This window comes from Macaca mulatta, chromosome 1 (assembly GCF_049350105.2).
Source record: "Macaca mulatta isolate MMU2019108-1 chromosome 1, T2T-MMU8v2.0, whole genome shotgun sequence".
Classification (NCBI taxonomy): domain Eukaryota; kingdom Metazoa; phylum Chordata; class Mammalia; order Primates; family Cercopithecidae; genus Macaca; species Macaca mulatta.
In genome coordinates this window covers 213493738-213515665 of record NC_133406.1, presented here as the reverse complement: position 1 = coordinate 213515665, position 21928 = coordinate 213493738, and the positions used below count along the sequence as shown (strand labels likewise).

The following is a 21928-nucleotide window of genomic DNA, read 5'->3' as shown; positions in this document are numbered from 1 at the left end:
GCCAGGCTGGTCTCGAACTCCTGACCTTGTGATCTGCCCACCTTGGCCTCCCACAGTGCTGGGATTACAGGAGTGAGCCACCAAGCCTGGCCTTAGTTATTTTTACTTTTTTGAGACAGGGTCTGGGTCGGTCACCCATGCTGGAGTGCAGTGGTGTGAATGTGGCTCATGCAGCCTCAGTCTCCTGGGCTCAAGTAATCCTCCCACCTCAGCCTCCAGAGTAGCTGGGGCTAGAAGCGTGCAGCATCATGCCCAGCTAATGTTTTAGTTTTTGTAGGAACAGGGTCTTACTATGTTGCCCTGGTTAGTCTCAAACTCCTGAACTCAAGTGATCCTCCCACCTCAGTCTCCCAAACTGCTAGGATTACAGGCATAAACCATCACGGCCAACTTAGGATAGTTCTAAGGATAAGATGGGATAACATATGTAAGCATTCCAGAGGGGTACCCAGCACCCAGTAGGTATTCAGTAACTGATAGCTCTCATTATTACTAACTCGAAGGAATGATGAGTTTATATGGACGTACCTCCTAGTAATGAAATAATCTGAAGAGAACAGGTCAAATTAAACAACAATGAGCATTACACAAAGGTGTTCCTAAATGGTCCTCTTTTATTTGGTTTCAGTGGAGGCCAAGAAGTAGGTGGGCCTCTTACCTTCTGAGACAGGCTCTTCAGGAATATGGAGACAAATACTGAAAAAGATGGATGGCTTCTGCTTACATTACACCTATTTTAAGGATTACAACAAAGGGTATCAGTCTTCCAAATCACAGTCAAGAGTCAATCCAGTATTTTCACTTTATGTACTTTGAAGGCAAAACATTCTTCAAGAGACTATTATCTGGATTGTGGTATTTCTTTATAAAAACACACAAAAAACCTTTCATCTTAAAAGCCTGAGGTGAGTGTCACCACTTCTAAGAAGCCTTCCTTGACTCTTCTAGTCTAAAGTCATTTTCCTCTCTCCAAGTGTCAATGAGGTATGCTGAACCTCTTTTATAGCAGTCACTACAGTCTATTTTATAGCATAGATTTTTGGTGTATACAACTCTTCGAGTACAGGAATTGAAAAACAAAGTATCTTCAAACCTAACATAAAGCAGTAGTAGCAACAGCAACTATCTGGTGACAAAGTAAGATTCTTAAAATTTCTTTTCATCCTATAGTGTCTGCTCAATAAATACCTATTAAATTCCTAAAATGTACCAGATATTTATTCACATTTTCTTGAATATTTCTAATCCTCCAAACAATTTTCCAAGGTAAGTAGTAGTAGTTTGATTTTACAGATTAGAAAATTAAAACCCAGAGTGATTCATAACTTTATGAAAGTCACACAGACAGCTTTCAAACCCACATCCAACTGTGTCCCAACTTCATGTTCTTTCCATGACACCACACTGACTCTACACAAAACACCCAAACTAAGAAGTTAGACAAATATGCCTAGACTTCTCATCTTTATACACAAGTGCCATCAAATTCCAGACTACTTTATTTCCCATGGAAAAAAGACTGCATGATAACACAAGAAACCCTTCCTATTTACCCTAAAACTGAAATGGTTTTAATGAGTAAAACATACTGTTTTCTCCCTCTCTGCACCCAGTTTTAGCCAGATGCTCAGGGGCTTCACATCTTTCCTTTAAACAACATAAACACAGGCTTATTTAAAATCCCAGCCTCAGATAACATGTGCAGATGTTACTGCTTTTCAAACTCCTGTTTTCAAACAGCTAGGCATTAGGGGTTCCAACACTTCTGACAGGTTACTTTTATCTGCAGGGTCTCTGAGAATCACTTTAAGTTTCATTCTCTGTTTAGCTCATCAAATCTTCTCATCAGGGACTTTTTTTTTTTTTTTTTTTTTTTTTTTTAAAGCACCTAATCTTTCATCTTCTTTTACGATGAACTAAAATGCTCCTACGGGTAATTCTTAACCTGTATATGTGTATTTTAATATAATATTCTTCCGACTCTTTTTCTACAAAGCACAGTTGTTTTTCCTATTTAGCCCAAACTAAGATAATTACATCAGAAGTGAGTTATCTCCCATCTATTTCTGCATATAGGGAATACTGAAAAGATGAGTCTTTTTTTAATTATTAAATGTAAATAGCTCATTAAATATAATCCAATTACTTTAATTGTAAAAAGTAATTACAATATGTACATGTATTCTTGCCTAGATTTAATATCTTAAATTAATCTTTTCAGCATTAGTATTTTAAATTAACCTTTGACATTAGAAAAATGCAAGAAACTGATATTTCTTTCAAAATATATATAAAGCTGTTCTTTATGGATCTTTGTTGTGATTTCACCTACAAACAATTTTACAGGAACCGCAAAGAGGGTCAATTAAATACCACCTGCCCAAACTGAACTGCTATTTCTTGTCTGCTATAAATCATGTTAAAGGGTCTGTTTTAAATTCTAATGCTTTAGTGGGACAAGAAGCCTAGAGATGAATTCTATCGCATTCCAATAATCACAAAAGCTTCACTTGTAAAGACAACTCCAAGACAAAATTTGTTAGAAGAAACGTCTATAATCCCAACCAGCATTTTGGGAGGCTAAGGCAGGTGGATCACTCGAGCCCAAGAGTTGGAGGCCAGCCTGGGTAACATGGCAAAACCCCATCTCCACAAAAAACACAAAAATTAGCCAGGTGTGGTGGCGCACACCGGTAGTCCCAGCTACTCAAGAGACTGGGGTGGGTGGATCGCTTGAGCCTGGGAGGTGGAGACTGCAGTGTGCCAAGATTGTGCCACCACACTCCAGCCTGGGTGACAGGGTGACAGCCTGTCTCAAAAAAAAGAAAAAAAGAAGAGGACTGTCTCTGGTACAGTAGCCGAAACTTTCCATTACCTAATTGTTATTCTGTTACTATCAATCACGGCTCCCTGGGACCACCCTTCAGTATTCTTCTTGCTCTCTGGTCTCTAGCCCCTGGAGTATGCTGTTATAACATTTTCCCTCAGCGGACTTCTGGTTCTTCCATTTTTACTTTCTTAGTGACCAATGGTAAATAAATTGCATAGCTAAATCTCTATAAACTGCCTTGAAAATGGGCTTTGACACCGTCTATACACCGAAGAATGTCTTCTAGAATGCAGGGAAGAAGCTTATATAAATGAGAAATTAAGAAGATGGAGCTTTCCTACCAAAATCTACTAATGAGTATTATTTTAAGATATGAATATGTATTTAGAAAAATAAAATTATATTTACATTAACACAGAACTTTTTCCAAAATTCAGAAAAGGCAAGAGCGGTATGAATAGATAAGCTGTCAAGGTAGCAATGGGCTATGTTTGTACAGCAGTTTCCCTCCAAATTAGAAGAGTTCTATTTAAAATACTAAGACGTGGCCAGGCGTGGTGGCTCAAGCCTGTAATCCCAGCACTTTGGGAGGCCGAGACGGACGGATCACAAGGTCAGGAGATCGAGACCATCCTGGCTAACACGGTGAAACCCCGTCTCTACTAAAAAATACAAAAAACTAGCCGGGCGAGGTGGCTGGCGCCTGTAGTCCCAGCTACTCGGGAGGCTGAGGCAGGAGAATGGCGTGAACCCGGGAGGCGGAGCTTGCATTGAGCTGAGATCCGGCCACTGCACTCCAGCCTGGGCGACAGAGCGAGACTCTGTCTCAAAAAAAAAAAAAAAAAAAAAAAAAAAACTAAGACGTATCATGTGTTTTCAGCAACTCTTAAGGATTTCAATGAAATAGATTTTTCCCATTCAGATCTTATATTAATGAGCCAAAGGTGTATCTCTGCCTCACTGATACCATTTGGCAAAACAAATTAATGAAAAGCATGAGGCTGGCTGTGATTAATTCCTTTGGTTGTTCAGATTATATCTATGTTGCGGCAGCTCCTGACTATGTAAGGCACTGGTTTCTGCAGTCATCCAGCCTAACGACGAAAAGTTATTTTATGATCCAAAAAGACAGTGACATAGGTTACTGCAGGTTCCCTCATCTCAAACACTAATGGATTCCGAACAGTTACCAAAGTTTAGCTGAAGGAATGGAGCCTGATACCTGATGATGATCACAGTGCTCCAGAAGGACAGCACCATTAAAAGAAAATAAGAAGTAATTCCACAGGTAAAAGGTATACCAGCATCTAAAACTAAGTCCCTTGCAAAATTTAAACGATTCAAGTTTGATCTTGGTAACACCGGTATTTTGTACAAAATATATCTTACTAGGCCAGCCCTTGAAATTTAAAAAGGTGTCTTTAAATGCCTGCTGACCTAAAATTGCCATGTTCTATGCTTTAAAGGGATTGCTTTTCTAAAGAAGGACAATATGATGCCAGATTCTGTTCAATGGAGATCAGAATACTATTTGGTGAACCTATTCTGCATCTGTGGAAGTAAAAGAGTAAGACTGGCTCACACACCCCGAGGGAGGATGGTATTTATATGGGCTCTCCCTCTGACCTCTTGGCAGCAAATGTAAGAAAGTCCTTTTCTGAGCCTTAGGGGCGGGCCCAGGACTTTGAACTACCCATTCAAACAGGGTTACAATTCCCCTCCTCCATAATTAAGTTGCTTTCCCATTCTCCATGCATGCATGAATTGCAGTGACATTGACATGGGGGCTTGACATTAGTCTTTGAAGGTCATTTAAATCCTCCTCTTTCCAAACTGCCTTAAAAGCAATGTATCATCCATTCCACAATGCCTGAGTGTAGGGTTTGACTAGATCGTACTCAAAGCAGAATCACCTGAAGAATAAAAAGAGAGTTCCAAATTTGGGCATCATAAAAATAACAAATCAAAGAAATGAAAAGTGATAAAACTCATTTACTCAAAAGACAATAGTAAGAGAAACACTAACACCAAACATTGGACGAATGGAAACACTTCTACTGACAATCCCGTTTATCTAGGAAAGTAGAAAAGGTCATCCACTGGCCAGGAACAATAGCTCACAGCTGTAATCCCAGCACTTTGGGAGGCCGAGGTGAGTAGATCTCGAAGTCAGGAGTTCAAGACCAGCCTGGCCAACATGGTGAAATGCCATCTCTACTATAATTAGTCAGGTGCGGTGGTGCATGCCCATAGTCCCAGCTACTCAGAAGGCTGAGGCAGGAGAATTGCTTGAACCTGAGAGGCAGAGGTAGCAGTGAGCCAAGATCACACCACTGTGTTCCCGCTTAGGTGACAAGAGAGAGACCGCATCTCAAAAAAAAAAAAAAAAAAAGCACAGGCATCCACAATACAGCCCTTTATATGGCTCTGGTTTCATCTCCTGTCACATTCTCATACACATATACCTTTCTTTGCAGTCCTACAGACCTTCCCATCGCTCCCCACTGTACCATGTTCTCTCTTACCTCCATACCTTTGCTCAAGTTTGACCACCCACCACAATTCCCACCAGCCTATAAGGTATTCCAAGTCTGAGCTCAAGCAAAACACCTCTTGATGGGCCTTGCCCCAAAGGAAGTTGGTGTCCCCTCTTCCACATGCCATAATGGTTCTCTAAATGTCCATAACACGTTGTCCATGTCTGTACCATCACACGGGATTAAAATGAGTGGTTTTTTTACTTGCTCTCTCACTAGACTGTGAGTTCTCTGAGGATGCTGCTATGAGTCATCTCTTAGTGCCTACCACCACGCTAGGTACTAAGAGAATGGTCAATAAATGTTTATCAAGGCCAGGTGCAGTGGCACACGCCAATAATCCCAGCACTTTGGGAGGCCAAGGAGGGCCGATCACTTGAGGTCAGGAGTTCGAGACCAGCCTGGCCAACATGGTGAAACCCCGTCTCTACTAAAAATACAAAAATTAGCTGGGCATGGGGGCGTGTGCCAGTAGTTCCAACTATTTGGGTGGTTGAAGCAGGAGAATCGCTTGAACCCAGGAGACAGAGGTTGCAGTGAGCTGAGATCGGGCCACTGAACTCCAGCCTGGGCAACAGAGCAAGACTCCATCTCAAAAAAAAAAAAAAAAAAGCTTATCAAATGAATGAAGCCATAGTTGGTTCTCGTGCTTTGGCTCTCACAAAGATAAGGATAAAGAGGGTGTCTGGACCTCCAGTCTCATAGCACTGCTTCCTGAGAGAAGATAACCCAAGTTCAACCTTTGTTTTAGAAATAGATTCCTGGTATCCCACCAGGTCGCGAGACAGGATCTACATTTACCCCTCAAACTCAAGGGTCCAATCTGGGACAGAGCAGAGAAAGAAGTGAAAAACTATTGGCTGGGTATGGTGGCTCACGCCTGTAATCCCAGCACTTTGGGAGGCTGAGGCGGGCAGATCGCCTGAGGTCGGGAGTTCGAGACCAGCCTGGCCAGCATGGTGAAACCCCATCTCTACTAAAAATACAAAAATTAGCCAGGCATGGTGGCAGGTACCTGTAATCCCAGCTACTCGGGAAGCTGAGGCAGGAGAATCGCTTGAACCCGGGAGGTAGACGTTGCAGTGAGTGGAGATCACACCATTGCACTCCAGCCTAGGCAACAGAGCAAGACTCCGTCTCAAAAAAAAAAAAAAAATTAGAAACCAAGACTACCCTGACCAACATGAGCTGTCTGCCATAATCATCTCATTCTTGTACCTCAAAGCTCTTACTCCCTAATGTAAAGAAAGAAAAATGATAGGCCGGGCGCGGTGGCTCAAGCCTGTAATCCCAGCACTTTGGGAGGCCGAGACGGGCGGATCACAAGGTCAGGAGATCGAGACCATCCTGGCTAACACGGTGAAACCCCATCTCTACTAAAAAATACAAAAAACTAGCTGGGCGAGGTGGCGGGCGTCTGTAGTCCCAGCTACTCGGGAGGCTGAGGCAGGAGAATGACGTAAACCCAGGAGGCGGAGCTTGCAGTGAGCTGAGGTCTGGCCACAGCACTCCAGCCTGGGTGACAGAGCGAGACTGCGTCTCAAAAAAAAAAAAAAAGAAAAAGAAAAATGATAGTTATCAGCCAAGGGAGAGAAATCTCCAAAAAGGCTAAGGAATGTCAGAATAAGTCATGAAAATTAACACACGTCCAAAGAAATACAGGGTGTTTTAAACTTCCCAGGTACTTGGCCTAAAATGTTAATAAGACCCTGAATCTCCCAAACCAGCTTCTTGTTTTCCTCTCCTCAATACTTTTCTCCCACCCATCTACCCACCAAGCTGTCTGCCTTTCTTTTATCCCCCTCCCCACCTTTTTTTTTTTTTTTTTTTGAGACAGAGTTCGCTCTGCTGCCCAGGCTGGAGTGCAGTGGCCAGATCTCAGCTCACTGCAAGCTCCGCCTCCCGGGTTTATGCCATTCTCCTGCCTCAGCCTCCCAAGTAACTGGGACTACAGGCGCCCGCCACCTCGCCCGGCTAGCTTTTTGTATTTTTTTTTTTTTTAGTAGAGACGAGGTTTCACTGTGTTAGCCAGGATGGTCTCAGTCTCCTGACCTCGTGATCCGCCCGTCTCGGCCTCCCAAAGTGCTGGGATTACAGGCTTGAGCCACCGCACCGGCCCCCCATCCTTTTTTTTGGGACAGAGTTTCACTCTTGTTGCCCAGGCAAAGGCGCGATCTCAGCTCACCGCAACCTCCGCCTCCCGGGTTCAAGCGATTCTTCTGCCTCAGCCTCCTGAGTAGCTGAGATTACAAGCATGCGCCACCATGCCCAGCTAATTTTGTATTTTTAGTAGAGATGGGGTTTCTCCATGTTGCCCAGGCTGGTCTCGAACTCCTGACCTCAGGTGATCTGCCCGCCTTGGCCTCCCAAAGTGCTGGGATTATAGGTGTGAGCCATCACACCCAGCCTCCCCCTCCCTTCTTTTCTGTTTCCTTCCCTTCTCCTCCCTTCCCTTCCTTCTTCATTTCTTTCCTCAATAAATATGAGTAGACCTGATGAAAATCTGGCACACAAATGACAACTATAAAATATATATGGAGCCAAGCATGGTGTCTCACACCTGTAATCTCAACACTTTGGGAGGCCAAGGCAGGAGGATCACTTGAGCTCAGGAATTTGAGGCCAGCCTAAGCAACATAGTGAGATCCCATCTCTTAAAAAGAAAAAAAGAAAAAAAAAGCATGCATATATATTGTCTTTGTATAAAGTAATACACAATTATTTGTTCATTCAATGAAACTTATATACCAGGCACTGTGACATACACTTAGGATATTAATTTAATACTTCCTCTGCTCTCAGAGAGTGTGCAAGCTCCTGGAGATATAAATAAAGGGGACAATAATACTCTGGTAAGTGTGACTACAAATATTAAGTTCAAAGTATAATGGAAATATCCAGCTCAAGCTGGGGCAAAGAGGGGGGGGTCAGTTAAGAAAAGGTAAAGGACAAATAAGCCTAGTTAAGAACTTCCAGGTGGAGGAAGTAGCATATGCAGAGGCAAAAACCGTGTTCCAGGAACAGCAAATGGCTTATGTGGCTGAAGTGCAGGAAGTCATGAGTGATGAGGCTAATAAGGCAGACAGAAGCGGAGGCACAGAGAGCCTTGTATGCCGGGTTACAGCACTTATAGAGTGTGCTGAAAGCTATAGGGAGCTATTTAAGATTGAGGCCAGAGAGTGACATGATCAGATTTGCATTTAGAAAGCACTCTCTGGCAGCAGTATGGAAAATGTACTACATGAGGGAGTGAAAGACTGAGGTAGAAGTCCAAGTAGAAGTGAAACCCCGTCTCTACTAAAAATACAAAAAAAAAAATTAGCCGGGCGCGGTGGTGGGTGCCTGTAGTCCCAGCTACTCAGGAGGCTGAGGCAAGAGAATGGCCTGAACCCGGAAGGCAGAGCTTGCAGTGAGCTGAGGTCGAGATCGCGCCACTGCACTCCAGCCTGGGCTATAGAGCGAGACTCTGTCTCAAAAAAAAAAAAAAAAAAAAAAAAAAAAAAAGCAGTCCAAGTAGAAGCACTTCTAATTGGCAGAATCTACAGAATGGGAGAGTTGCAAAACAGGATGATAGAAAGTGTGCTATACTGGGTTTGAAAGACCAGGCACACTTTCTTCCTTGAACAGTTAAATTACAGTAGTCACCCCTTATCGTCAGATCATAGTTCCAATACCCTCAGATGATGCCTAAAACCACAGATAGTACTGAACTCTGTATTTTTTTCCTATACATACATACTTATGATAAAGCTTAATTTATAAATCAGGCACAATAAGAGATTAAGAACAGTAGCAGAACAATTATAGTAACATATTGTAGTAAAAGTTAAGCGAATGTGGTCTCTCAAAACATCTTACTGCACTGTATTCACCTGCTTTTGAACCAGAGTGGAACACAGGTAATTGAAACTGGATAAGGGGGGACCACTGTATTTAATCTCTCTGAGCCTCAGTTTTTACTTTCTGAAAAATGTGTTTATTTGCAAAAGAAGAACTAGGGAGAACACTAGGCTAGATCAAGTGTCACCAATCTTTTCTTTTTCTTTTTTTTTGAGACGGAGTCTCGCTCTGTCGCCCAGGCTGGAGCGCGGTGGCGTGATCTCGGCTCACTGCAAGCTCCGCCTCCCAGGTTCACGCCATTCTCCTGCCTCAGCCTCCCAGTAGCTGGGACTACAGACGCCCACCACCACGCCCGGCTAATTTTTTGTATTTTTAGTAGAGACGGGGTTTCACTGTGTTAGCCAGGATGGTCTCGATCTCCTGACCTCGTGATCCGCCCGTCTCAGCCTCCCAAAGTGCTGGGATTACAGGCGTGAGCCACCACACCCGGCCCACCAATCTTTTCTTAATGCTTTAACATTATTTAGAGATATAGTTTTTTTAAAAAATAGGCCGGATGCAGGCCAGGCACAGTGGAGGCCAAGGCGGGTGGATCACGAGGTCAAGAGATGGACACCATCCTGGCCAACATGGTGAAACCCTGTCTCTACTAAAAATACAAAAATTAGCTGGGCTTGGTGGCACGTGCCTGTAGTCCCAGCTACTAGGGAAGCTGAGGCAAGAGAATCGCTTGAACCAGGGAGGTGGAGGTTGCAGTGAGCCAAGATCATGCCACTGCACTCCAACCTGGTGACAGAGACTCTGTCAATAAATAAATAAATAAATAGGCTGGACGCGGTGGCTCATGCCTGTAATCCCAGCACTTTGGGAGGCTGAGGTGGGTGGATCACCTGAGGTCAGGAGTTTGAGACCAGCCTGGCCAACATGGTGAAACCCCATCTCTACTAAAAATACAAAAAATTACTCAGGCATGGTGTCACACAACTGTAGTCTCAGCTACTTGGCAGGCTGAGACAGAATTGCTTGAACCCAGGAGGCAGTTTGCACTGAGCTGAGATCGCACCACTGCACTCCGGCCTGAGTGACAGAGTGGGATTCCATCTCAAAAAATTAAAATAAAAATAAAAATTAAAAAAATTAAAAATATATGAAAGAGGCCGGGCGCGGTGGCTCAAGCCTGTAATTCCAGCACTTTGGGAGGCCGAGACGGGTGGATCACGAGGTCAGGAGATCGAGACCATCCTGGCTAACACGGTGAAACCCTGTCTCTACTAAAACAATACAAAAAAATTAGCCGGGTGAGGTGGCGGGCGCCTGTAGTCCCAGCTACTCGGGAGGCTGAGGCAGGAGAATGGCGGGAACCCGGGAGGCGGAGCTTGCAGTGAGCCGAGATCTCGCCACTGCACTCCAGCCCGGGCGACAGAGCAAGACTCCATCTCAAAAAAAAAAAAAAAAAAAAAAAAAAAAAAAAAAAAAAAAAAAATATATATATATATATATATATATATATATATATATATATATATGAAAGAATCATGATATAACAAATGCCAGTTTATCTATTACCCAGTTTAAGAAGAATATTGCTGGGAGCAGTGGCTCACGCCTGTAATCCCAGCACTTTGGGAGGCTGAGGTAGATGGATCACCTGAGGTCAGGAGTTTGAGACCAGCCTGGCCAAAATGGCGAAACCCCATCTTCGCTAAAATTATAAAAATTAGCCAGGTGTGGTGGTGGGTGCCTGTAATCCCAGCTACTCGGGAGGCTGAGGCAAGAGAATTGCTTGAACCCAGGAGGCGGAGGTTGCAGTGAGTGGAGATCACGCCACTGCACTCCAGCCTGGGTGACAGAGTGAGACTCTGTCTCAAAAAAAAAAAGAAAAGGGCCAGGCACGGTGGCTCACGCCTGTAATCCCAGCACTTTGGGAGGCCAAGGTAGGAGGATCACCTGAAGTCAGGAGTTCGAGACCAGCCTGGCCAACATGGCGAAACCCCGTCTCTACTAAAAATACAAAAACTAGCCGGGCATGGTGGTGCATACCTGTAATCCCAGCTACTGGGGGGCTGAGGCAGGAGGATGCTTGAACCTGAGAGGTGGAGGATGCAGTGAGCCAGGATTATGCCACTGCACTCCAGCCTGGGCAACAGAGCAAGGCTCCATCTCAAAAACAGCCTTAAAGCCCCCTGCATACTCTCCCAAAGCCATCACCTTTCTTTATCCTGAAATATCTTAAATGTGTTTACCATTTCCTTTTCTTTGTAGTTTTATCACATTTCTATCTCTAAATGTTATATTGTTTAGTCTCACATTCTAGAACTTCATATGACTCTAAAATTTTCTTTTCTTTCATTTTAAAGATACAGGCTCTCACTCTGTTGCCCAGACTGGAGTGCAGTGCATGATCACAGCTCTTTGTAACTTGTAACTCCTGGGCTCAGGCAATCCTCCTGCTTCGGCCTCCTAAGTAGCTGGGACCATAAGCATGTGCCACCACACCCAACTAATTTTCTTTTTTCTTTTTTTTGAGACTGTTGTCCTGTTGTTCAGGGTAGAGTGCAGTGGTACAATTACAGATCACTGCAGCCTCAAACTCCTGGGCTCAAGTGATCCTCCCAAGTAGCTGCAGTCATAGGCAATGCACCACCAATGCCAAGATAATTTTAAAATTTTTTGTAGAGACAGGGTGTTCTTATATTGTCCAGGGTGGTCTCAAACTTCCGGGCTCAAGGAATCCTCCTGCTTTGGCCTCCCAAAATGCTGGGATTACAGGCATAAGCTACTGTGCCCAGCCACTTTTAAAATTTTTTTGTAGAGACGGTGTCTATGTTGCCTAGGCTGGTCTTGACCTGATTTTTTTATTTCTAATATTAACATATATACCCTTCTGCAACATTTTCTACTCTAAAATTTGTTCTTGAGATTAATTTATGTTGCTATAGCTGCAGTTTACTCACTTTCACTGTTATATAGTATTCTATTATAGGAACATATCATGATTTACTTATCCAATCTCAAGTTGATCGACACTGGGATTTTTTCTCCCACTTGAATTTTTGTTAGTTTGTTTTGCTATTGTCAATGGTGTTTATATGGATGTTTTTGTGCATGTCTCCTAGTCCACATATGTAAGAGTTCTTTAGGGTAGATACCCCGGAGTGGGATTTCTGGGTCACAGGACATATACATCTTTAATTATGAGACAATACCAAATTGTTCTTCCAAAATGGTTGTGCTCATTTACACTTCTGCTTGCAGAGTTCTAGTTAGTTCACATCCTTCCCAATATTTTTTGTCAGACTTTAATTTTTACCAATCTGATGAACATAAAACCAATAAATCACCGCAGTTTTAATTTACATTCCTCCAATTACTGATGAGGCTGAGCATCCCCAACCCTTTTCATAGGAAGGAGCTACTTTTTGTTTTTCCAAAACACTGAGATCAAGCTCTCTCTATGCAAGCCTGGAATGGCTAGAGTATGTGCCAGCAGCTACCTCCTAATAATTAACCAGATGAAGTCTGGTCTCTTTCAGCACTAAGGTAAAACTATATGACCAAATCTCTGGCATGTATCAACACATGACATAGCAGGAAAGCTGAAAATTTTTATCTGAGAACATGATAAAACTCTGCCTCTACAAAAACTTACAAAAATTAGTCAGGCATAGTGGCTGACGCCTGTAGTCCCAGCTACTCAGGAGACTGAGGTGGGATGTGAGAAAGGCCGAGACTGAGAAAAATCAGACTAAGAATGATCAGAGAGAATATGTGTTATTTAAGGCCCTTCACTATCTGACACGAACGTACTTGTTTAGCCTCATTTCTGGCCACACCTTTCCAATGCTCTAGCCTCGTCACTCACTGCTCACCACAGAAGCCCTGCACTCCGATGTCTCTGTGATTTCACTCAAGACATTTCCCACTTCCTGGGTTACTTACCTTTTTGTTTTTTTCCTGCTTCTTAAAATGTGATTAATGCTTCCTGGCCCAGTTCAAGTGTAATTGCTTCCATGAAACTATCCTGACCCCATTCCCCAGAAAAAATTAATCAAGCTTTCATCTACTCTAAGAGCACTCTATTATTACTTTATTATAGAACCCATCCCATATTACAGTTGGAACGGGAAGACTGTGAGTTCTTTGAGGGAAGGTACTATCTTTCAAATCTTGTCGTGCTAAGCAGCACTTCTGTCACACATCAAATCTTCATAAAATTCCTGATAAGTGGATAGAAAGATGAACAGAAATCTACTGGGAAACAAATCTCTAAACAATGGAAAAGTTAGGCCGGGCGCAGTGGCTCACGCCTGTAATCCCAGCACTTTGGGAGGCCGAGGCAGGCGGATAACGAGGTCAGTAGATTGAGACCATCCTGGCTAACTCGGTGAAACCCTGTCTATACTAAAAATACAAAAAATTAGCCAGGCGTGGTGGCGGGCACCTGTAGTCCCAGCTACTCGGGAGGCTGAGGCAGGAGAATGGCGTGAACCCGGGAGGCGGAGCTTGCAGTGAGCTGAGATTGCACCGCTGCACTCCAGCCTGGGCTACAGAGCAAGACTCTGTCTCAAAAAAAAAAAAAAAAGGAAAGGTTCTTTCTGACTCTTGCAGACTATGAAGAAAAAAAATCAGAGAAAAAGCAAGGAAAGAGATAAGGAGCAGGAGCTAATGAAAAAGAAAATAGGACAATTGGGTCCCCTTAGTAGAGATCCATATCAAATAGGCCAGGAAGTAAAAATGTAAACCATAGTTCACCATTTTAATGTGGGGGACAACAACATGGAAAGTGAAATTTATAACTGATTTTAAAACTACAGCTGTATCTTGAAAGTGATCAAATCTAACTGGATAGTTACTTGGATATTCCGTAGTGGTTAGGAATAAATAAATAAATACATAATTTGGTCATGGTGCTTTCTTCTGGAAGAAGTTGTTTAAGTAAAACTTCCATTCATTTAACAGTTAAAGGTTTTCTCTTTTCTCTTTTTTGTTTTTTTTTTTTGGGAGACAGAGTCTCATTCTGTCACCCAGGCTGGAGTGCAGTGGCACGATCTCAGCTCCACTGCAACCTCCGCCTCCCAGGTTCAAGCGATTCTCCTGCCTCAGCCTCCGGAGTAGCTGAGAATATAGGCATCCACCGCCACGCCCGGCTAATTATTTGTGTTTTTAGTAGAGATGCTGTTTCGCCATGTTGGCCAGGATGGTCTCAAACCCCTGACCTCAGGTGATCCACCCATCTCGGCCTCCCAAAGCGCTGGGATTTACAGGTGTGAGCCACCACGCCCGGCCTGTATTTTTTTCTAGTAGAGATGGGGTGTTTCACCATGTTGGCTAGGCTGATCTTGAACTCCTGAACTCAAGTGATCCACCTGCCTCAGCCTCCCAAAGTGCTGGGATTATAGGCATGAGCCACCACGCCGACCAGGTTTTCTATTTTTTTCTCACATCATCTTGATAAGTTATCTTTTCCTAGGAGTTTGTCCATTTTTATGTAAGTCTTCAAATTAACTGGCACAGTATTTCTTAAATTGATTAGTAGGGTCGGGCGCAGTGGCTCATGCCTATAATCCTAGTACTTTGGGAGGCTGAGGTAGGTGGATCCCTTAAGCTCAGGAGTTCAAGACCAGCCTGGACAACTCTGACTCTACAAAACCTTACAAAAATTAGTCGGGCATAGTGGCTGACGCCTGTAGTCCCAGCTACTCAGGAGACTGAGGTGGGAGGATCACTTGAGCCCACGAGGCGGATTAGTAAAAATTATTGTTATTAAGATAAAATGGATAGAAGAATGGAAGAATGGAATAATGGCAGAGTATAATCCAGACATAAAGATCTGGGATTCAACAATATTGTCACTTTTTTTTTGTTTTGTTTTGTTGGTTTTTTTTTTTTTTTTTTTTTTGAGACGGAGTCTCGCTCTGTCACCCAGGCTGGAGTACAGTGGCCGGATCTCAGCTCACTGCAAGCTCCGCCTCCTGGGTTCACGCCATTCTCCTGCCTCAGCCTCCCGAGTAGCTGGGACTACAGGCGCCCGCCACCTCGCCCGGCTAGTTTTTTGTACTTTTTTTAGTAGAGACGGGGTTTCACCGTGTTAGCCAGGATGGTCTCGATCGCCTGACCTCGTGATCCGCCCGTCTCGGCCTCCCAAAGTGCTGGGATTACAGGCTTGAGCCACCGCGCCTGGCCTTTTTTTTTTTTTTTTTTTTTAAAGACACAGGGTCTTACTCTGTTGCCCGAGCTAGAGTGCTGTGGCTTAATCATAGCTCACTGCAGCCTCAAACTCCTGGGCTTAAGTGACCCTCTTGCCTCAGGCTCCTGAGTAGTTAGGACTATAGATGTGAGCTACCTCTCCTGGCTAATTTTTAAAATTTTTTGTAGAAATTAGGTCTCACTATGTTGCCCAGGCTGGTCTTGAATTCCTGGGCCTCAAGTAATCCTCCCACCTCTACCTCCCAAAGTGCTAGGATTACAGGCATAAGCCACCACACCCAGCCTAATATTTCAATATTTTAATGTATCTCTGTGTTCTCAGAATGTAGGTTTCTTTTGGACAGGAGATTGTGTCTTTTGCACACACTATGTTGTCAAAAGTATTTGTTGGCCAGGCGCGGTGGCTCATTCCTGTAATCCCAGCACTTTGGGAGGCCAAGGCAGGCGGATTGCCTGAGCTCAGGAGTTCACAACCAGCTTGGGCAACACGGTGAAACTCTGTCTCTATTAAAATACAAAAAAAATTAGCCAGGTATGGTGGCCTGCGCCTGTAGTCCCAGCTACTCGGGAGGCTGAGGCAGGAGAATTGCTTAAACTCGGGAGGCGGAGGTTGCAGTGAGCCAAGATCACGCCACTGCACTCCAGCCTGCGTGACAGAGCGGAGACTCAAAAAAAAAAAAAAAAAAAGGCCTTGTTGATTTCCTATATCAAATAAAAAACACAAAATTGGTAATTCAAGGCAAATAGGTATTTATTTTGTTACTGTAATAGCTCATTGTGATTATGCAAGGTTGATCCTAGTTAAAGATAACTAATACTTGTAGTTATCCTCAAAAATAAAGATTTTTAAAAATTAAGCAAAAATTAGGCCAGGCACGGTGGCTCACTGTAATCCCAGCGCTTTGGGAGGTCAAAGAGGGTGGATCACTTGAGGCCAGGAGTTCAAGACTAGCCTGATCAACATGGTGAAAAACCGTCTCTACTAAAAATACAAAAATTAGCTGGGCGTGGTGGTGCACGCCTGTAATCCCAGCTGCATGGGGTGCTGAGGCAGGAGAATTGCTTGAAACTAACTGGGAGGTGGAGGTTGCAGTGAGCCGAGATCACTCCTCTGCACTCCAGCCTGGGTGACAGAGCGAGATTTTGCCTCAAAAAAAAAAAAAAAAAAAAAAAGGCTGGGCGTGGGAGCTTACACCTACGCCTATAATCCCAGCACTTTGGAAGGCCGAGGCGGGTGGATCAGGAGCTCAGGAGATCGAGACCATCCTGGCTAACACGGTGAAACCCCGTCTCTACTAAAAATACAAAAAATTAGTCGGGCATGGTGGCGGGTACCTGTAGTCCCTGTAGTCCCAGCTACTTGGAGGCTGAGGCAGGAGAATGGCGTGAACCCGGGAGGCAGAGCTTGCAGTGAGCTGAGATCACGCCACTATGAGCGAGACTCCGTTTCAAAAAAAAATAAAAATTGTAAAAATTGGCGGCCTAGCGCAGAGGCTCATGCCTGTAATCCCAGCACTTTGGGAGGCTGAGGCGGGCGGATCACCTGAAGTCAGGAGTTTGAGACCAGCCTGGCCAACATGGTAAAACCCTGTCTCTACTAAAAATACAAAAATTAGGCCGGGCGCAGTGGCTCACGCCTGTAATCCCAGCACTTTGGGAGGCCGAGGCGCGCGGATCACGAAATCAGGAGATTGAGACCATCCTGGCTAACATGGTGAAACCCCTTCTCTACTAAAAATATAAAAAATTAGCCGGGCGTGGTGGCGGGTGCCTGTAGTCCCAGCTACTCGGGAGGCTGAGGCAGGAGAATGGTATGAGCCCGGGAGGTGGAGCTTGCAGTGAGCCGAGATCGCGCCACCGCACTCCAGCCTGGGCGACAGTGAGACTCCGTCTCAAAAAACAAACAAACAAACAAAAATACAAAAATTAGCTGGGTGAGGTGGCGTGCGCCTGTAATCCCAGCTACTCAGGAGGCTGAGGCAGGGGAATCACTTCAACCCATGAAGCAGAGGTTGCAGTGAGCCGAGATCGCACCGTTGTACTCCACTGGGCAACACCAGTGAGACTCTGTCTCAAAAAAAAAAAAAAAAGTTTCAGAGGCCATTCTCATTTGTGAATTTTTTTGTTGTTGTTGAGACCTGGCCGTGTCTGTCATCCAGTCTGGAGTGCAGTGGCGTGATCATAGCTCACTGCAGCTTCAATCTCTCATACTCAAGTGATCCTCCTGCCTCAGCCTCCCAAGTAACTAGGAATACAGGTATGTGCCACCATACCTGGCTAATTTTTAAAATTTTTAGTAGAGATAAGGTCTGGCTGTTGCCCAGGATGGTCTCCAGCTCCTGAGTTCAAGTGATCCAGCCTCCTAAAGTGCTAGGATTTACAGGCATTGAGCCACCCTGCTGGGCCACATTCATAAAATTTGACATAAATAAAACATCTATCCTTTTAAATATAGGAATTCACTGAATTTAAAGAAAACAGCCACCAAGAATAGGAAATTTAAACAGCTTTGAACTATAAAATATACATTATTTTTAAAAAATAAAAATGTAATTAAGACTATTGTTACTATAAAAGTACATCTCATAATTTAAGGGGAAAGTAATTTTAGTGGTTTAAAAAAAAACTTAGGTTCACATTTGTTTTATCCATTCTTCCCCCAAACTTTATACCATAGTAGTTAACTGGTAAGAAAGCTATCTGATATAAATTTCAGTGTCCTTGCCTGTCCCACCCCCTATCACCCTAGTGGATACATACTTGGTTAAATACATACTGTATAAGGAAGCAAAGAGGTAGTTTGATCTTTAAAAATCCAGAATAGATTCTATTAGAATAATTTTGAAAGTTTAGCGATTTGACTACAAATACTAACCCTCTATCAATGAAGGACAACCTCTAATTGGATGCAGCTCCAGAACAGTGTTACTGCAAATAAGTATGATACAACAGATCAATGAGACAACATATATGCTTTGAGTCTAGACTGGTATAATCCTTTTTAACAAACATTAACACAGCCTCTAGTACCATACAATAAGGTTATTTCCAAATATCTATAGGAAGTTGATGACAGTAATATTTCTCTGCCAGTCTAGTAATGCAGATGCATTTACCAGCTCCTCTCCTTGTAGAAATCATGTTAATAAAGATATTTTGGGATTTATGGCTTTAAATGCCAATTTTTTTTTTTAATGGGACAAGTGTTATAGAAATTCCTGCTGGTATTTTTCAGACTTGGAGGAAATGAAGTTTGACAAAGAGTATTTCCTGAGTGGTCTGGAGGGAAGTAAAAGAATTAGCAAAATCGAGAGAATATGAAAATGAACCAGGTAAAGGCCTGAGTTCTGATGGCAGAAGAAAAAATGCACCTGTATTACGTAAATAACAATCCATGGTAAACAAGATTCAATTAAAATGAAGCAATTATCATGCCCTGTCACATTTGTGAAAACTAAACTCTGCCAAGAGGTATCATTTCAGGGTGTCCATTCACCTTGCTATATCAATAATCCCAGAGTGATTATTAAAAGTATTTCCTCTCACTCTTAAAAGTGAACCAGTTTACATTATATGATCATCCTATCCTTGAAGAACCAGGAGGCAGAGCTGTTAACATAGCCCCATGTTCAGGGTTCAATCATAGTCCCATAGTCAAAATGCAGTACAGATATACCTCATTTATCTAACGCTGTGAATACAGCAAAATAGTCCTATAATTCAGAACATGAATTCTGAAATCAAATGACCTGGGTTCAAATCTTAGTCCTGCTACATATACTCTTCAGCTGTATAACTTAGAAAAGTTTTTTACTTTTTATTTTGAAATAATTTCAAACTTGGAGAAAAGTTGCAAGAATATTACAAAGAATTCCCATATACCCTTCACTTAGGTTCACTAACTGCTAACATTTTGCCACATTTACTTTACACATCTCTCTACACACATTCACATACACACACACACAATTAATTAATTAACTAATTAATTAAGACCAGGTCTCACTCTGTTGCCCAGGCTGGAGTGCAGTGGCGCTATCATGGCTCACTATAGCCTTGACCTCCCAGGTTCAGGTGATCCACCCACCTCAGCCTTTCAAGTAGCTGGGACTACAGGTACACACCAATAGGCCTGGTTATTTTTTTGTATTTTTGGTAGAGACAGGGTTTCACCATGTTGCCCAGGCAGCCTCAAACTCCTGGGATCAAGTTATCCTCCCACCTTGGCCTCCCAAAGTGTGGGGATTACAGGTCTGAGCTACCACACCCAGCCACTCACTATTTTATGACTAATTTTTTTTTTTGAGACAGTCTTGCCTGTCACCCAGGCTGGAGTGCAGTGGTGCAGTCTCGACTCACTGCAACCTCCGCCTGCCACGTTAAAGCAATTCTCCTGCCTCAGCCTCCCAAGCAGCTGGGACTAAAGGCACATGCCACCGTTCCTGGCCAATTTTTTGTATTATTTATTTATTTATTTATTTATTTATTTTTGGAGACGGAGTCTCGCTCTGTCGCCCGGGCTGGAGTGCAGTGGCCGGATCTCAGCTCACTGCAAGCTCCACCTCCTGGGTCTACACCATTCTCCTGCCTCAGCCTCCCGAGTAGCTGGGACTACAGGCGCCCGCCACCTCGCCCGGCTAGTTTTTGTATTTTTTAGTAGAGACGGGGTTTCACTGTGTTAGCCAGGATGGTCTCGATCTCCTGACCTCGTGATCCGCCCGTCTCGGCCTCCCAAAGTGCTGGGATTACAGGCTTGAGCCACCGCGCCCGGCCAATTTTTTGTATTTTTAATAGAGAAGGGGTTTCTCCATGCTGGCCAGGCTGGTCTCAAACTCCTGACCTCATGATCTGCCCACCTCAGCCTCCCAAAGTGCTGGGATTACAGGTGTGAGCCACCGTGCCCGGCCTTATTACTAATTTTTTAACCATTTGATAATAGGTTGTAGACATCATGTCCTTTCTCCAAATACTTCAATGGGTTATTTTCTAAAAAGAAATTACAGTACAATTATCACACTAGGAAAATTAACACTTTTTTTTTTTTTGAGACGGAGTCTCGCTCTGCTGCCCAGGCTGAAGGTGCAGTGGCGCGATCTTGGCTCAGTGCAAGCTCCACCTCCCAGGTTCACGCCACTCTCCTGCCTCAGCCTCCTGAGTAGCTGGGAATACAGGCGCCCACCACGACACCCAGCTAATTTTTTGTATTTTTTTTTTTAGCAGAGACGGGATTTCACCATGTTAGCCAGGATAGTCTCGATCTCCTGAGCTCGTGATCCACCCACCTCGGCCTCCCAAAGTGCTGGGATTACAGGCGTGAGACACCGCGCCTGGCCAACACACTATTATTATCTAACTTCGTGAAGTCATTATCTAAATTCTACCAGTTGTCTCACTAATACTCTTGAAGAAAAAAAAAAAAAGAGAGAGAGAATGAGAGATGGGGTCTCTCCATGTTGCCCAGGCTGGTCTCAAATTCCTGGGCTCAAGTGATCCTACCATCTTGGCCTTCCAAAGAGCTGGTATGACAGGCATGAGCCACCATAGCCTCCCATACTAATCCTCTTTATGGAAAATTTTTTCCTCAACCCAGAATCCCAATAAAGAATCTTGGGTAGATTTCTTAACCTCTCTGTATATCAGTTTCCCCATCTGTAAAATGGAGATTAATAATAGCACCTACTTCATAAGATTATTGAGAAAAATGAAAGAGTAAATATAATAAAAGAATTTAGAACATTTGCTGATATTTAGTGCAGGTGTTAGCTGCTTTTATTTTTATTATTATTATTTTTTAGATGGAGTCTCACTCTGTCGCAGGGGTGCGATCTAGACTCACTGCAACCTCCGCCTCCTGGGTTCAAGCATTTCTTGTGCCTCAGCCTCCGGAGTAGCTGGGATTACAGGTGCGTGCCACCATGCCCTGCTCATTTCAGTAGTTTCAGTAGCGACAGGGTTTCACCATGTTGGCCAGGCTGGTCTCGAACTCCTGACCTCAAGTGCTCTGCCTGATTTGGCCTCCCAAAGTGCTGGAATTACAGGCATAAGCCACCATGCCTGGCCGTTAGCTGCTTTTAGAGAATGGCAGATTTCATATAAAGTAAAACTGTCAGATAATGGAAATATATATATATATATATATATATTTTTTTTTTTTTTGAGACGGAGTCTGGCTCTGTCGCCCGGGCTGGAGTGCAGTGGCCGGATCTCAGCTCACTGCAAGCTCCGCCTCCCGGGTTTACGCCATTCTCCTGCCTCAGCCTCCCGAGTAGCTGGGACTACAGGCGCCCGCCGCCTCGCCCGGCTAGTTTTTTTGTATTTTTTTAGTAGAGACAGGGTTTCACCGCGATCGCCAGGATGGTCTCGATCTCCTGACCTCGTGATCCGCCCGCCTTGGCCTCCCAAAGTGCTGGGATTACAGGCTTGAGCCACCGCGCCCGGCCAGATAATGGAAATAATTATTTAGACACTATGCTTTTTGAAGTTATTTTTAAGGAAAATATGTAAAATATATTGT

General features: G+C 43.7%; 1 protein-coding gene across 33 annotated transcripts in view; it reads right to left on the bottom strand.

Annotated features, from left to right (window-relative positions):
* Positions 1–21928, bottom strand: part of WASF2 (WASP family member 2) — a 101834-nt gene that overhangs the window by 47680 nt on the left and 32226 nt on the right. For 3 of the 33 annotated variants that reach the window (XM_077966710.1, XM_077966754.1, XM_077966743.1), the window contains one exon: positions 18290–18342. The exons of 21 other annotated variants lie outside the window; for them this stretch is intronic. The gene's annotated coding sequence lies outside the window, so the exon portion shown is untranslated. Of the gene's footprint in view, positions 1–658; positions 732–6382; positions 6664–7927; positions 8021–16630; positions 16846–18289; positions 18343–21928 lie in introns of those variants that run through there. 9 more of the 33 variants (XM_077966711.1, XM_077966715.1, XM_077966639.1 and 6 more) reach the window with 7 other exon arrangements.